This window comes from Amblyomma mixtum, chromosome 1 (assembly GCF_055824585.1).
Source record: "Amblyomma mixtum isolate Tamu chromosome 1, ASM5582458v1, whole genome shotgun sequence".
Lineage (NCBI taxonomy): Eukaryota > Metazoa > Arthropoda > Arachnida > Ixodida > Ixodidae > Amblyomma > Amblyomma mixtum.
Window position 1 is genome coordinate 193,098,403 of NC_143012.1, and position 16,143 is coordinate 193,114,545.

Sequence of the window (16,143 nt, forward strand, 5' to 3'; positions counted from 1 at the left end):
CTTCTTTCACTCCAATTAATAATGCAGAGGAATGGGAGACCATACTCGGAAGTGCTGACCTTAGCATACAACGATACGCTACCCGCCTGGCAGCAGAAGCTGCGCGACTATATCGTTGGTATTCTTCCAGCTGCGACGCTGCCCCTCCCCGGACGCCTGCGTGCGGACCCGGAGGGGCACGGGTCTTCTTCTGGCGGAAATAAAGTTTCTTCACTGACTCACTCCCTTCCAGTACAGTGCAGTTCAGTGTCCACCGAGGTGACAGAGTTACAGCGCCATTTCCTTTGCTCAAAAATTCACGGGGCACTTTGTTGGCCTAAAGTGCGGTGAGGCGAAAGCCTTAAGCGCGATGTTGCTGCTTGCGTGACTGATGCGTTTTTAAGATGTTAGGCTTCGCCGCTAAAAGTGAAACCTGACAGCGTCTTGCAACGCTGCCAGAGAGTCCATAGAACGCCATCGCCTGTTCAGTTGTACGCCTTGCTCATCGGTAAATTGGTTTTTAAGGAAAGGAAATGTATCTGTCTCGCATACTTTGGGGGACACCTGAATTCGCCGTAACGGGAAGGGAGGAAGATGGGAGAGAACGAGGGCACCGGATTCACTAGACGCGCCTTTGTTCATTCCAAACCATCGAGTAGCATGGCGGAGTGGTTAGCATGCTAGTCTCGCACCCCGACGAGCGTGCCCGACGAGCGCGTCTCGACTCCCGAAATCGGCCAATTTCCTACACGGTTGTATTTATTCATGTGGTCTGATTAGAAGGGTTAATTAGGCTAATTGGCTAATTAAGCAATTACTATACTCAGTCTCACTTACTTGGAGCGTCATTATACGATCCCTTTAATTGGTTGCATGGTTACTAGCCAAAGTACAATTGGGCCTGTCTGAAATTCGCGCACTTTGACGTCACGACCGTTTCGAACAATTGAAAAGCGTGACAATTCTGTCGAACGCTCCTGCTTACTACGATGAGGCAATAAAGGCTTCCGCCTTAAAAAACGTTGCGTTCAAATGGCAACCAAACACGCGATAATTTGGGTGCCGGGACATACCGACATTACGGGAAATCAGGAGGCGGATACGATAGCTCGAGTGTACGCACAGCGCGCCATTCTTAATTTTACTCATGGCCGTATTTAAGTCGAAGCGTTTCGCGTACTCATATCAAATCCTCCTAAACACCTGACCCTACTGATATTGGCTCCAGCCCACATGGGCTTGAAGGGTAATGAGGGAGCACATGAGCTAGCTCGAGGGCTCACTTTCCGAGCAGCTTATCACCCCGCCCCCAACATGCCCGCCTTGGTCAGGAAGGACACCATAATCACTTCACGCGATCTGCTCCAGCACTGTCGTGTTTCTCGCCAACTCTATCCAGGTCCGCACCAAGAACTTACAAAGACAGAGGCCGTCACATGGCGCCACCTCCAGACGGACACTTTCCCCAATCCTAAAAGATTGCATAAAAATTCAGGGGGCACTTTGACTGTCTAATGTGCGTAGAGGCGAAAGCGTTTTCTGCACCACTTTCAGTGCTTCTGTGGCACTGGTGGCGTCACATGTAATTGAGTACTAATTACTAAGTGATGACAAATCACTAATTAATGGTTAATTACTGATTAATGCCTGAATACTAATTAACTGCTAATTAAGTTTACGCTTAAGCTTCGCCTTTAGGAGTGGAAAGCGACAGCGTGTTGTAGCGCTGCCAGGGAGTCCACGGAACGCCACCACCCGTTCGGCGCGATGCCTTGCCGTTTCAACGCAACGGTTTTTGCGGAAAGGAAATGGCGCAGTAAATCTCTGTCATCTCGGTGGACACCTGAACCGCACCGTAGTGCAACGGAGGAAGTGGGAGTGAAAGAAGAAAGACGAAGATGGCCCGTAATGAAGAAAATGAAAATTGTATTTGAGGAAAGAAAATTACGCAGTAACTGTCTCACATATCTCGGTGGACACCCGACAAAATTCAGGGGGGGGGGGTGCACTTTTTTGACCTAAAGTGTGGTCACTGATGTGTGGTTACGATGTTAAGCTTCGCCTCTAAGAGTGGAACGCGAGAGTGTCTTGCAACGCTGCCAGGGAGTCCATAGGACGCCATCGCCCATTCGGTTCTATGCCTCGCTCGTCGGTAAATTGGTTTTTGAGGAAAGTAAATGTATTTCTCTCTCATATCTCGGTGGAAACCTAAACCTCGCCGGAACAGAAGGGAGGAGGATGGCAGTGAGCGAAGACACCGTATTCACTAGACGTGCCTTTGTTCATTCCAAGCCATCGAGCTGGCATGGCGGAGTCGATAGCATGCTCGTCTCGCACTCCGAAGACCGGGGTTCGATTCCCGAGCTCGACCAATTTCTTACTAGGTTTTATTTATTTATATAGCCTGACTAGAGAAGTTAATTAGGCTAATTGGGCAATTAAGCAATTAACTAAGCTCAGTCCCACTTACTTGGAGCATCACTATAAGGTCCCTTCAATTGGTTGCATGGTTACTAGCCAAAGTACAATTGGCCCCGTTTGAAATTGGCGCACTGTGACGTCACGACCGTTTCGACCAACTGAAAAGCGTGACATTCTCTGTCGACAACTGCTGCTTACAACGATGAGACATTAAAGGCTTTCCCCTTAATATATTTCCTGAACGGTATATGCCGATGTGTAAACATTGCAATATCCCAGCAGACCTCCTTCCTATGGTCTGGACTTGTCCACGGCAACACATGCCAACACCCACACAACATACCTGGGAGGCTCGTCTACGCAGCTCTACCCTAGACGACCAACAAACGCTTATCGGTCTCGCTCTAGAGGCTGCCAGATTCCAAGGAGTCTTGGCCGACCCCTAGATCTGGGCCTTCGGCCCCTTGACTGTTTTAATAAACGTTTACCAACCAACCAACCAACAACAAACCGAGCATCCAACATTCCCGACCCCGCTGAGGAACCCGAGTCGGTAGCCCAAAGCTATACAATCATTCTCAACTATTACAGAGCGATCAGACGAAAATACCCGCCCCGACACAAACAACTCAATAAACGGGAACATTCCCGTGCCTAAACATCCTAAGTAAAATCTACCCCACACAGTACAAGAGCGAGGGCCCGTGGTGTGGACAGAAACCAACATTATACCATATCACATGGGCATGCCAGAAAACAGACAAGCTATCCATAATTGAAAACCCGAGTGCAGAACAGTGGGAGAGCATGCTATCCAGCGACATCCTGAAAGTCCAACCAGGACTAGTAAGGCATGCAAGCAGGGCAGCTACCCTCAGCGGTTCCCTGGACAAGGGGAACCGACCCTGATGATACGATGGAAGACTCCACCTGAAGCGGAAAAAAAAATATTGTAAAATAGAGCAAAAAAAGTTGGAGGCTTATCAAGGTTAAGCCCAGTGGATGCGAAGCAGCCTTCGTTTTGCATTCTTATTATTAACGTCCTTAGCGCGTGGAGGCATCTTGACCGCATAAACGCCCGGCGCAAAGACGCTGGCGCGGTTGCGGGCACAGAGACTGACGCGACGGCGGGCGCGCGCCGCTTGGACGGACGGACGGACGGATGGACGGATGGACGGATGGATGGATGGATGGATGGATGGATGGATGGATGGATGGATGGATGGATGGATGGATGGATGGATGGATGGATGGATGGATGGATGGATGGATGGATGGATGGATGGATGGATGGATGGATGGATGGATGGATGGATGGATGGATGGATGGATGGATGGATGGATGGATGGATGGATGGATGGATGGATGGATGGATGGATGGATGGATGGATGGATGGATGGATGGACGGACGGACGGACGGACGGACGGACGGACGGACGGACGGACGGACGGACGGACGGACGGACGGACGGACGGACGGACGGACGGACGGACGGACGGACGGACGGACGGACGGACGGACGGACGGACGGACGGACGGACGGACGGACGGACGGACGGACGGACGGACGGACGGACGGACGGACGGACGGACGGACGGACGGACGGACGGACGGACGGACGGACGGACGGACGGACGGACGGACGGACGGACGGACGGACGGACGGACGGACGGACGGACGGACGGACGGACGGACGGACGGACGGACGGACGGACGGACGGACGGACGGACGGACGGACGGACGGACGGACGGACGGACGGACGGACGGACGGACGGACGGACGGACGGACGGACGGACGGACGGACGGACGGACGGACGGACGGACGGACGGACGGACGGACGGACGGACGGACGGACGGACGGACGGACGGACGGACGGACGGACGGACGGACGGACGGACGGACGGACGGACGGACGGACGGACGGACGGACGGACGGACGGACGGACGGACGGACGGACGGACGGACGGACGGACGGACGGACGGACGGACGGACGGACGGACGGACGGACGGACGGACGGACGGACGGACGGACGGACGGACGGACGGACGGACGGACGGACGGACGGACGGACGGACGGAAGGACGGAAGGACGGATGGACGGATGGACGGATGGACGGATGGACGGATGGACGGATGGATGGATGGATGGATGGATGGATGGATGGATGGATGGATGGATGGATGGATGGATGGATGGATGGATGGATGGATGGATGGATGGATGGATGGATGGATGGATGGATGGATGGATGGATGGATGGATGGATGGATGGATGGATGGATGGATGGATGGATGGATGGATGGATGGATGGATGGATGGATGGATGGATGGATGGATGGATGGATGGATGGATGGATGGATGGATGGATGGATGGATGGATGGATGGATGGATGGATGGATGGATGGATGGATGGATGGATGGATGGATGGATGGATGGATGGATGGATGGATGGATGGATGGATGGATGGATGGATGGATGGATGGATGGATGGATGGATGGATGGATGGATGGATGGATGGATGGATGGATGGATGGATGGATGGATGGATGGATGGATGGATGGATGGATGGATGGATGGATGGATGGATGGATGGATGGATGGATGGATGGATGGATGGATGGATGGATGGATGGATGGATGGATGGATGGATGGATGGATGGATGGATGGATGGATGGATGGATGGATGGATGGATGGATGGATGGATGGATGGATGGATGGATGGATGGATGGATGGATGGATGGATGGATGGATGGATGGATGGATGGATGGATGGATGGATGGATGGATGGATGGATGGATGGATGGATGGATGGATGGATGGATGGATGGATGGATGGATGGATGGATGGATGGATGGATGGATGGATGGATGGATGGATGGATGGATGGATGGATGGATGGATGGATGGATGGATGGATGGATGGATGGATGGATGGATGGATGGATGGATGGATGGATGGATGGATGGATGGATGGATGGATGGATGGATGGATGGATGGATGGATGGATGGATGGATGGATGGATGGATGGATGGATGGATGGATGGATGGATGGATGGATGGATGGATGGATGGATGGATGGATGGATGGATGGATGGATGGATGGATGGATGGATGGATGGATGGATGGATGGATGGATGGATGGATGGATGGATGGATGGATGGATGGATGGATGGATGGATGGATGGATGGATGGATGGATGGATGGATGGATGGATGGATGGATGGATGGATGGATGGATGGATGGATGGATGGATGGATGGATGGATGGATGGATGGATGGATGGATGGATGGATGGATGGATGGATGGATGGATGGATGGATGGATGGATGGATGGATGGATGGATGGATGGATGGATGGATGGATGGATGGATGGATGGATGGATGGATGGATGGATGGATGGATGGATGGATGGATGGATGGATGGATGGATGGATGGATGGATGGATGGATGGATGGATGGATGGATGGATGGATGGATGGATGGATGGATGGATGGATGGATGGATGGATGGATGGATGGATGGATGGATGGATGGATGGATGGATGGATGGATGGATGGATGGATGGATGGATGGATGGATGGATGGATGGATGGATGGATGGATGGATGGATGGATGGATGGATGGATGGATGGATGGATGGATGGATGGATGGATGGATGGATGGATGGATGGATGGATGGATGGATGGATGGATGGATGGATGGATGGATGGATGGATGGATGGATGGATGGATGGATGGATGGATGGATGGATGGATGGATGGATGGATGGATGGATGGATGGATGGATGGATGGATGGATGGATGGATGGATGGATGGATGGATGGATGGATGGATGGATGGATGGATGGATGGATGGATGGATGGATGGATGGATGGATGGATGGATGGATGGATGGATGGATGGATGGATGGATGGATGGATGGATGGATGGATGGATGGATGGATGGATGGATGGATGGATGGATGGATGGATGGATGGATGGATGGATGGATGGATGGATGGATGGATGGATGGATGGATGGATGGATGGATGGATGGATGGATGGATGGATGGATGGATGGATGGATGGATGGATGGATGGATGGATGGATGGATGGATGGATGGATGGATGGATGGATGGATGGATGGATGGATGGATGGATGGATGGATGGATGGATGGATGGATGGATGGATGGATGGATGGATGGATGGATGGATGGATGGATGGATGGATGGATGGATGGATGGATGGATGGATGGATGGATGGATGGATGGATGGATGGATGGATGGATGGATGGATGGATGGATGGATGGATGGATGGATGGATGGATGGATGGATGGATGGATGGATGGATGGATGGATGGATGGATGGATGGATGGATGGATGGATGGATGGATGGATGGATGGATGGATGGATGGATGGATGGATGGATGGATGGATGGATGGATGGATGGATGGATGGATGGATGGATGGATGGATGGATGGATGGATGGATGGATGGATGGATGGATGGATGGATGGATGGATGGATGGATGGATGGATGGATGGATGGATGGATGGATGGATGGATGGATGGATGGATGGATGGATGGATGGATGGATGGATGGATGGATGGATGGATGGATGGATGGATGGATGGATGGATGGATGGATGGATGGATGGATGGATGGATGGATGGATGGATGGATGGATGGATGGATGGATGGATGGATGGATGGATGGATGGATGGATGGATGGATGGATGGATGGATGGATGGATGGATGGATGGATGGATGGATGGATGGATGGATGGATGGATGGATGGATGGATGGATGGATGGATGGATGGATGGATGGATGGATGGATGGATGGATGGATGGATGGATGGATGGATGGATGGATGGATGGATGGATGGATGGATGGATGGATGGATGGATGGATGGATGGATGGATGGATGGATGGATGGATGGATGGATGGATGGATGGATGGATGGATGGATGGATGGATGGATGGATGGATGGATGGATGGATGGATGGATGGATGGATGGATGGATGGATGGATGGATGGATGGATGGATGGATGGATGGATGGATGGATGGATGGATGGATGGATGGATGGATGGATGGATGGATGGATGGATGGATGGATGGATGGATGGATGGATGGATGGATGGATGGATGGATGGATGGATGGATGGATGGATGGATGGATGGATGGATGGATGGATGGATGGATGGATGGATGGATGGATGGATGGATGGATGGATGGATGGATGGATGGATGGATGGATGGATGGATGGATGGATGGATGGATGGATGGATGGATGGATGGATGGATGGATGGATGGATGGATGGATGGATGGATGGATGGATGGATGGATGGATGGATGGATGGATGGATGGATGGATGGATGGATGGATGGATGGATGGATGGATGGATGGATGGATGGATGGATGGATGGATGGATGGATGGATGGATGGATGGATGGATGGATGGATGGATGGATGGATGGATGGATGGATGGATGGATGGATGGATGGATGGATGGATGGATGGATGGATGGATGGATGGATGGATGGATGGATGGATGGATGGATGGATGGATGGATGGATGGATGGATGGATGGATGGATGGATGGATGGATGGATGGATGGATGGATGGATGGATGGATGGATGGATGGATGGATGGATGGATGGATGGATGGATGGATGGATGGATGGATGGATGGATGGATGGATGGATGGATGGATGGATGGATGGATGGATGGATGGATGGATGGATGGATGGATGGATGGATGGATGGATGGATGGATGGATGGATGGATGGATGGATGGATGGATGGATGGATGGATGGATGGATGGATGGATGGATGGATGGATGGATGGATGGATGGATGGATGGATGGATGGATGGATGGATGGATGGATGGATGGATGGATGGATGGATGGATGGATGGATGGATGGATGGATGGATGGATGGATGGATGGATGGATGGATGGATGGATGGATGGATGGATGGATGGATGGATGGAAAAAACTTCATTGTCAATAAATTGGTGTTCTTGACCCGTACGGGTCACTGGGCGCCGTGGTCGCTCCTTGGTCCAGGATGCCGCACTTGACTGCTGCCATCGTGGCTCGGCGCACAAGGAATCGTTGCGCTTCCATAGCAATGATTGGATTAACTAGGAGACGTAAAAACATCAAAGATGTAGAACATTCTGTTTATGCGGACGACATCACAGTGTGGACGACAAAAGGATCGACGGGAAACAAGCAAGAAATACTGCAAAGAGAGGCGGATGAGATCGGTCAATTTGCTTTATTTAGCGGGATGCAGTGCTCCCCAGAAAAATCAGAATTTATTAGACTTCACAAAAATAAAGAGGACAGGGGAACGATAGAATTAGAGATAGATGGACAACCCGTAAGAAGGACAAATAAGCTTCGCATCTTGGGAATGTGGCTGCAGGAGAAAGGCAAACGGGACCATACCATCCAGCTCTTGGAACACTCCACGAAACAGATATGCAGGATGTTAAGCCGGATTACGAGCAATAGAAAAGGGGTGAAGGAGCGAGATGCGTTACGGATCACTTCTGCGCTCATCATACCGAGGATGACGTACGCGCTTTCGTACCTACAACCTAACAAAGGGGAAAAGAACAAAATGGAAACATGCATCAGAAGGGCGTATAAGCAAGCCTTAGGCGTCATGACCTGCGCCTCGACAGAGAAGCTGATGAACATGGGGGTGTACGGCACCTATGAGGAGCACAGCGAAACCATGCTCAGATTTCAAATGGAAAGACTTAAAAGAACAGCCGCTGGCCGCGCACTACTGATCAAGCTAGGATACCCGGCAGAAGACGAGGGCGAAGACAAGACAGGCATTGACAGCCAAATTAGGAGCACTTTCTTGGTTAAACCAGTGCCCAGAAACATGGACCCGAAGAACCACGAAGGAAGACGGGCGGCGAGATCATTGGAGTTGGACAGGTTCCTAAAGAAGAAACAGATGGTTCTGTATGTTGACGCGTCCAAGTACAGAACGAAGGAAAACGCTAGGGCGGTAGCAGTAGTGAACGCCAATGGAAATATAGTTACTGGTGCATCAGTGCGCACAAGGACAACACAAGCAGCGGAAGAGATCGCCATAGCTCCAGCCCTGACTGAAGCCAATCGGCAGGGACAGAGTTACTGTATAGCCACGGATTCTCAGGCTGCAGCAAGGGCGTACAGAGATGGAAGGATCGGCCGAAAAACCGCGAGTATCCTCTTCGAACAAAAACAACACAGACATGGATCAAACAACACAAACATTCAACACACCATCATTTGGGTCCCTGACACTGGGGTTGAGGGAAATCTCATGGCAGACACCGTTGTCCGAGGGTTCACGAACCGGAGGGCGGGTTTGCCGGTGGAACCCTTCAGCACGCCAGAATCTTACGGGGAGGCAATGAAGGCGTTGTTGGGAGCGCGCAAGAAGTACTCGGCTCCGGCGGATATCCTCGACAGAGAGCAGGCCACCACGCTCAGACGACTACAAACAGACACCTACCCAAGCAGAGCCATGTATCACAAAATGTTGCCGAACAGATACGCGAAAGAGTGCGTGTGGTGTGGGGGCTACGCCACAACGTACCACGCCACCTGGGGCTGCGAAAAAAGCCCTTTACTACCAAAGGTAAATAGCCCTAGTCTAGAGCAGTGGGAGGCCCTCCTGGCTGACTCCGACCCGAGCACTCAGCTTATGCTGGTGACGAGGGCCAAGGCAGCGGCGGAGGCCAACGGTATCCTGGACTAGGGAAGACCGACCACTGTAGCTCTACATCTATCTATCCCCATCCCCCTACTCCCTAACTCTTCCTTTTGAAAAAAAATGTTTTTACTACTACTACTACTCCTCGTCCTCGCTGGCCAGCAAGTGCTCCCACTGCATCACACTCGGGTTTATTCTTGGCTCTAAGTCTGCCTTAGGGCAGGTCCATGTGATATGTTCTAGTGTAGGTTTACCCTGACGCCACGGACATTCGTCTGCATATTGTGTAGGGAAAATCTTGTGTAGTTTGTGCAGGTGTGGGTGAGTACCGGTTTGTAGTCTGCGCCAGTCTGCCGCCTCCTCTTTGGTGAGCCTTTTGTGTGGGGCTGGGTAGCGTTTCCGCTGACCCCTGTAATGATCGAGTATATCTGAGTACGTGGGGGTAACTGGGTCAAAGGTGCCTGTGATGCAAAGTGCTGAGTCTGCTCGGTTCACGTATCCTCGAGCTAACTCGTCTGCTGCCACGTTGACCCTCATCCCCTCATGTCCCGGAACCCACACTATACTATGTTTAGTGTTTTTGTGTCTTCTCGTCGTGTGTAGAATATGATTGGCGATGCTGTCGATCCTGCCTCGTGTAGTTTCTACATGCTTGTTTGGAGTCCGTCACTATAGTGAGGTTGTGTCCTGTTGCGTTGAGGTGCGATATTGCCAGAGCAATGGCGGCTTCTTCAGCTGCTTCTATGTTTGGGTTGTTTATCGTTGCGCTGGTTATTTCTTGTCCTCCTTCGTCTGTTACAACGGCGATCGTTTTGCGTTGGTATCGGTACTTTGCTGCGTCCGTGTAGACTACGTTGGGATTGTCGCTGAGTTCCCTGGTGAGTGCTCGGACTCTGGCTTGTCGTCTTTCATGATGTCAATTCGGATCCATGTGTCTTGGTATTGGTCTTACCCGGATGTTCTTTCTGTCTTCATTATTAATCTGTTCCTTGTCTCTTTGTGTACCTAGAGGTAGCCGTAATTTCTCCAGTATGTGTCTTCCCGTTCTGGATTGAGTGAGTCTGTCTAATTGCGCACTACGTTGCGCTTCTCGTAGTTCGTCGAAGGTGTTCGACACTCCCAGGGCCATTAGTTTTTCGGTTGGTGTGGACATTGGAAGTTTGAGCGCCGTTTTGTACGTTTTGCGTAGTATGGTGTCGATTTGTAGAGTCTCTTGCTTGTTTAGTTCGTGGTAGGGGAGGCTGTACGTAGCCCTGCTCGTGACGAGGCTGTCTATGAGTCTTAGGGTGTCCTGTTCTCTCATCCCCCTCTTTCTACTGCTGATTCTTCGCATGATTCTGGCGACTTGCTCTGTTGTATTCTTAATAGAGGCAATGGTTTTGCTACATCGTCCTGTATTTTGCAGCCACATTCCAAGTACCCTGACTTCCCTTTTCTCAGGTATTGTCTCGTTTCCGAGTTTCAGGGTGATTTGGGAGTCGTATTTTCGTGTACCTTTTTTCATTCTTACGTATTCTGATTTTTCTGCTGAGCACAATATTCCTCTGGCCCTGGCGTATTGTTCAGTATGGTCGATCGCTTTTTGTAGCCGCTCTTGTTTAGCTGCAAGGGAGCCTGTGGTTGTCCATCTTGTTATGTCATCTGCATACATTGCGTAGCTGATGTTTTCTATTTCGACCAGTACTTTCGTGAGTCCTATCATCGCTATGTTGAATAGTAGCGGTGATATTATTGAGCTTTGCGGGGTACCCTTGTTTGGCACCGTGAAGCTCTCCGATCTTGTATCTCCGATGCCTATCGTAGCTGTTCGTTCCGTGAGAAAGGCTTTGACATAACGGAAGGCTCTGCTTCCTCAGTTTATGCAATTGAGACCTTCCATGATGGCCGCATGTCCCACGTTATCGAAGGCTCCCTTTATGTCGAGTGCTAGCACTATGTGTTCGCCGCTTCTTGGTATTTCAGTGAGGACATCCTCCTTTAATTGTAGGAGTACGTATTGCGTGGACAGTCCCCTTCTGAAGCCAAACATGGCATCAGGGTAATATCCGTTGTCCTCCATGTAGTTTGTGATCCTTTCATTAATCACCCTCTCGTATATCTTCCCTAGACAGGAGGCTAGGGAGATTGTTCTTAGGTTTTCAATTTGGAGTATTTTACCCGGCTTGGGTATCATAATTACCTCTGCATGTTTCCATTCCGCCGGCACGATTCCTTTTTCCCAGATAGCGTTTAGGTACTTCGTAAGCTCGGCGATGGCCGTGTCTCCCATGTTTCTAATGGTAGCGTTATTTATATTTTGTCCTTTCCGGCTGCCGTATTCTTTTTTGGTTCCCCTATGGCTGCCCTTACTTCCTCCTCGGTGATTTTCCTATACATCTCGGGGTTGTTTTCGCCGGTGTATACTTGATCTTGCTTTGGGTGCATGATTGTGCCGTAGCATTTTTCCCTCAGTGCTTGTGTTAGTTGGTCTTCCGTTCCAGGGAAGGTGTGGAGTAGTCTTTTCATGGACTTGCCGCTTTCCGTTTTGGTTTTTGTGGGGTCTATCAAAGCTCTTGGTAAATTCCAAATTCGGGCCATACCTAGTGTTCCTCTCAGTGTTTCCGTGAACTGTTGCCAGTTTTGCGTGGCGATGTTGTCTGCGTGTTCTGATGCCTTCTTAGTCAGTTCTGCGATCTTCAGCTTGAGTTTCCAGTTGTGTTTTTGCCGCCTCCATCTCCTGATAAGGCTCCTTCGTGCTTCCCATAGGTGAAGAAGGTGGCTGTCTACGTCTGGGTGTTGTTCCATGCGAACGATCATCTTCGTGTATTTTGTCTGACCTTCATGAGCTCCGTGCACCACTCTTCTATGTTGGTTATCGGTTTTATTATTTCGTCGCTGTGGTTTCTGAAGGCTTCCCAGTCTGTGACTTTGGCAGTCCGTAGGCATCTCTTCATTTCTCCTGCGGCTATTTCTAAGTTAAGGATGAAGTGGTCGCTCTCTAAGGTCTCCATTGTATTTTCCCATTGGATATTCTCGTTGTTTTTTGAGAAGGCTAGGTCAGGCGTGGTGTCTTTGCAGACGCTGTTTCCTATCCTCGTCGTAGTTGTGGGGTCGTTAGCTAGCTCCATGCAGTATTTTTCTGGGCTTTCTGCTATGCTTTTACCTTTGGCATTGAGTTTTTGGTACCCCCACATGGGGCTTGCCGCATTAAAGTCTCCTAGGATCAACAGTGGGCTCTGGCCTGCCATATCGCTGGCGTTTTTGAACAGTTCGTGCATTCTGGGGTTCTTTTGTTTTGGGGGGCTGTATACGTTTATGATGAAAGCGCTGTCATCCGCTGTTTTTTCTGGTACAATTTCTATTACAGTGTGGTGCACGTCCGTATCCGTTATGTAGGTTTTGCAGATTGTCGTAATTGACTTATGTACTAAGGTGACGGCCTTGCAGGAAGCGTCTCCGTCATACATCTCGTATCCTGTTATCCTTGTTTTAGCCCTGGCCCCGTATTCTTGGATGGCAATGATGTCCGGCGGTTTTTCTCGGTTCTTTATGAGATGGATTAACTGAGTTTGTTTTCCTTTTATTCCTCTACAGTTCCATTGCCAAATTTTCAAGCTTCCTTTCTTGTTCAGCCTTGTGTGTTTGCCGTTAGACATTTTGTATTCTTGCTTCCTGCTCGTCGGAATGGATGGGCCTATTGCTCATGTGTTCTCTCATGCGTTTGCTGTGTGCTTCCTTCGTTGTAGTCGCTACTTTCCCTTTAATGTAGTTGTATTTTCCGTCCATTTTCTCCAGGTGTTCACTGACTTTGACATGGTGTTTCATTATTGCTAGCAAAGTTGCTCTCACCATCTCCTGATCGAGTTCTTAGATTTCTAGTAGTTGGTGTTGTGCTGCCTTTATGGCGACCACCTCTGCGGATTCTGTCCTACGTTGGTACGTTTCTACTTGATCGGCCTCCGCGATGGACATGGGCTGTCTGGCGAGTGCGAGGTTTTTTAGTGCATTCATGTATTGTGCTTTTTGTCTTTGGAGTTCTATTTTAGGATGTGTGTTTTGTTCTTCTAGCTCTTTGGCCCTTTGATCGCTTTGAGCAAGTCGCTGTTCTAGTTTTACTATTCTGTCCTCAAGTTTCATTGTCTTAGAGTGTGACACAGTGGTTGCACAATTATGTCCAATTGGCCAGCTCACCTTCTTCTCCGGTCTCTGCTGTGGCTGGTTGAGATCTTGCTTCTTGTTTTCGCTCGCCAGGCCTGGGAAGTCCCCTTTGCGTTCCTGGAACCCGCTGTTTTCTTTGCGCGTTGTCGACCTGGATCTGGATCGCATCGCTGATCTTGACCTGGATCTCGTGCGCTTGTCGGCGTTGCTCCTGAGTGTTGCGTTGTTGTCTGAACGAAGCAGTTGCTTCGTTGCGTCTGCCCCTTGTTTTTCTCTGGATCTGCTCGTTCGTGTAGCAGCGTCCCCGTTGTCTTGCGTTCGCTGTGCCGGTGATCCAGCGTCCCCGTTGCCTTGCGTTCGTTACCCTGGCGGGGTCTTGCCTTTCGGTTGCCCCGTTTGGTACTTGGCTTTTTTATACCGCATCTCGCAGTCCTTGTCTCCAGTAGCGTGGTCACCACCACAGAGCGCACATTTTCTTTCTTCGCAGTGATGGTTTTCCTGGGGGTCGCGGGTTCCACATGACTTGCATACCTTCACCTGTGGGGTGGGGCACACGTCTGTTCTGTGTCCAGGCTGCATGCATGTGTGGCACACCTGCATTCGGACTCGGTACGGGTAGCATTGGTACTCTGCCCCTGCAAAAATCACTTGCTTGGGAAGGAATTTGCCGTCGAAGAGTAGCATTGCTGAGGAGGATTTACCCAGCGTTCTCGCCCCGACGATTTCTACTCCATGCGTTCGGACTCTAAGTTCCGCCAGTAGGTCTTCGGTCTTGAGGCCCGGCTCGACTCCGTGGATGACTCTTCGGATCACATCATCCGGCGCCGCAATGTACCTGTTGACTTCGTAGTTGACGCCCTTGATGCTGAGTTGTCTTATCTGCTTGATTTGTCTTGCCGTCTCTTCAGATGCCGTGCTTGTGATGATTATGTTGCATCCAGGTCGGATTCTGGTATTGAAGTTCTCTCCTCCGCATGCTGAGTGGTGGCCGGTAGCCGCCTGGATTGCTTTCGAGATGAGAAACTGTGGAAACTGTTTCAGTTGCAGCCCTTGCTTAGGTCTTATAATGACTTTCACGTCGGTCTTAGGTAGCGGTAGTATCCTCCGCGATGGCGCCTTGCCGCCTGTCTTCTCCAAATTGGTCGCTGCGTCCCGTCCGACTGGCGTCTGTAGACTCATGGCTTCCGCTCTGGCTTGATTGATTGTAAAACATTTTATTCGGAAAGAGCTTGGCAAGAGGTCGAGTGAAGTGGTCGAGAGTACATGGCCCTCGACGACTTTGTCAGCCCATTCCACCGCCAAAACTTGCGTTCTGGGGTCAGAGCTAGCCAGCACGGTCTCCCACCGCTCGAGAGAAGGAGCTGTAACTAGATCACCCGGAGGTGGCTCTATTTTGCAGTCCCACAGGATGTGATCGTAGGTAGCACGTTGGCCACAGTGTTTGCAGTTTGGGTTGTAAAGATCTGGATAAATGTGCGCGAGGAGTGATGGGGTGCGTATCGATCTCGTCTGTAGACGACGCCACGTAACCTCTTGTTCTTTAGTAAGTCTTTTGTCTGGAGGGGGGAAAATTCTCCTCTCTAGTTTAAAATGATTGGTGAGATCATGATATGTGATCATGGAGTCCTTCGTGAAATTCAGGGAGCCAGACTCATCCACTGCCCGGTCGACGAAACCTCGGGCTTTATTGTGGGCTGCTTCGTTCCCCGGATTCCTCGAATGGGCTGGGACCCATATCAATTCGGAATAATTTGGTGAGAATTTGGTTGCGTTAAGGATTCTGAGGGAGGTGTTTGTA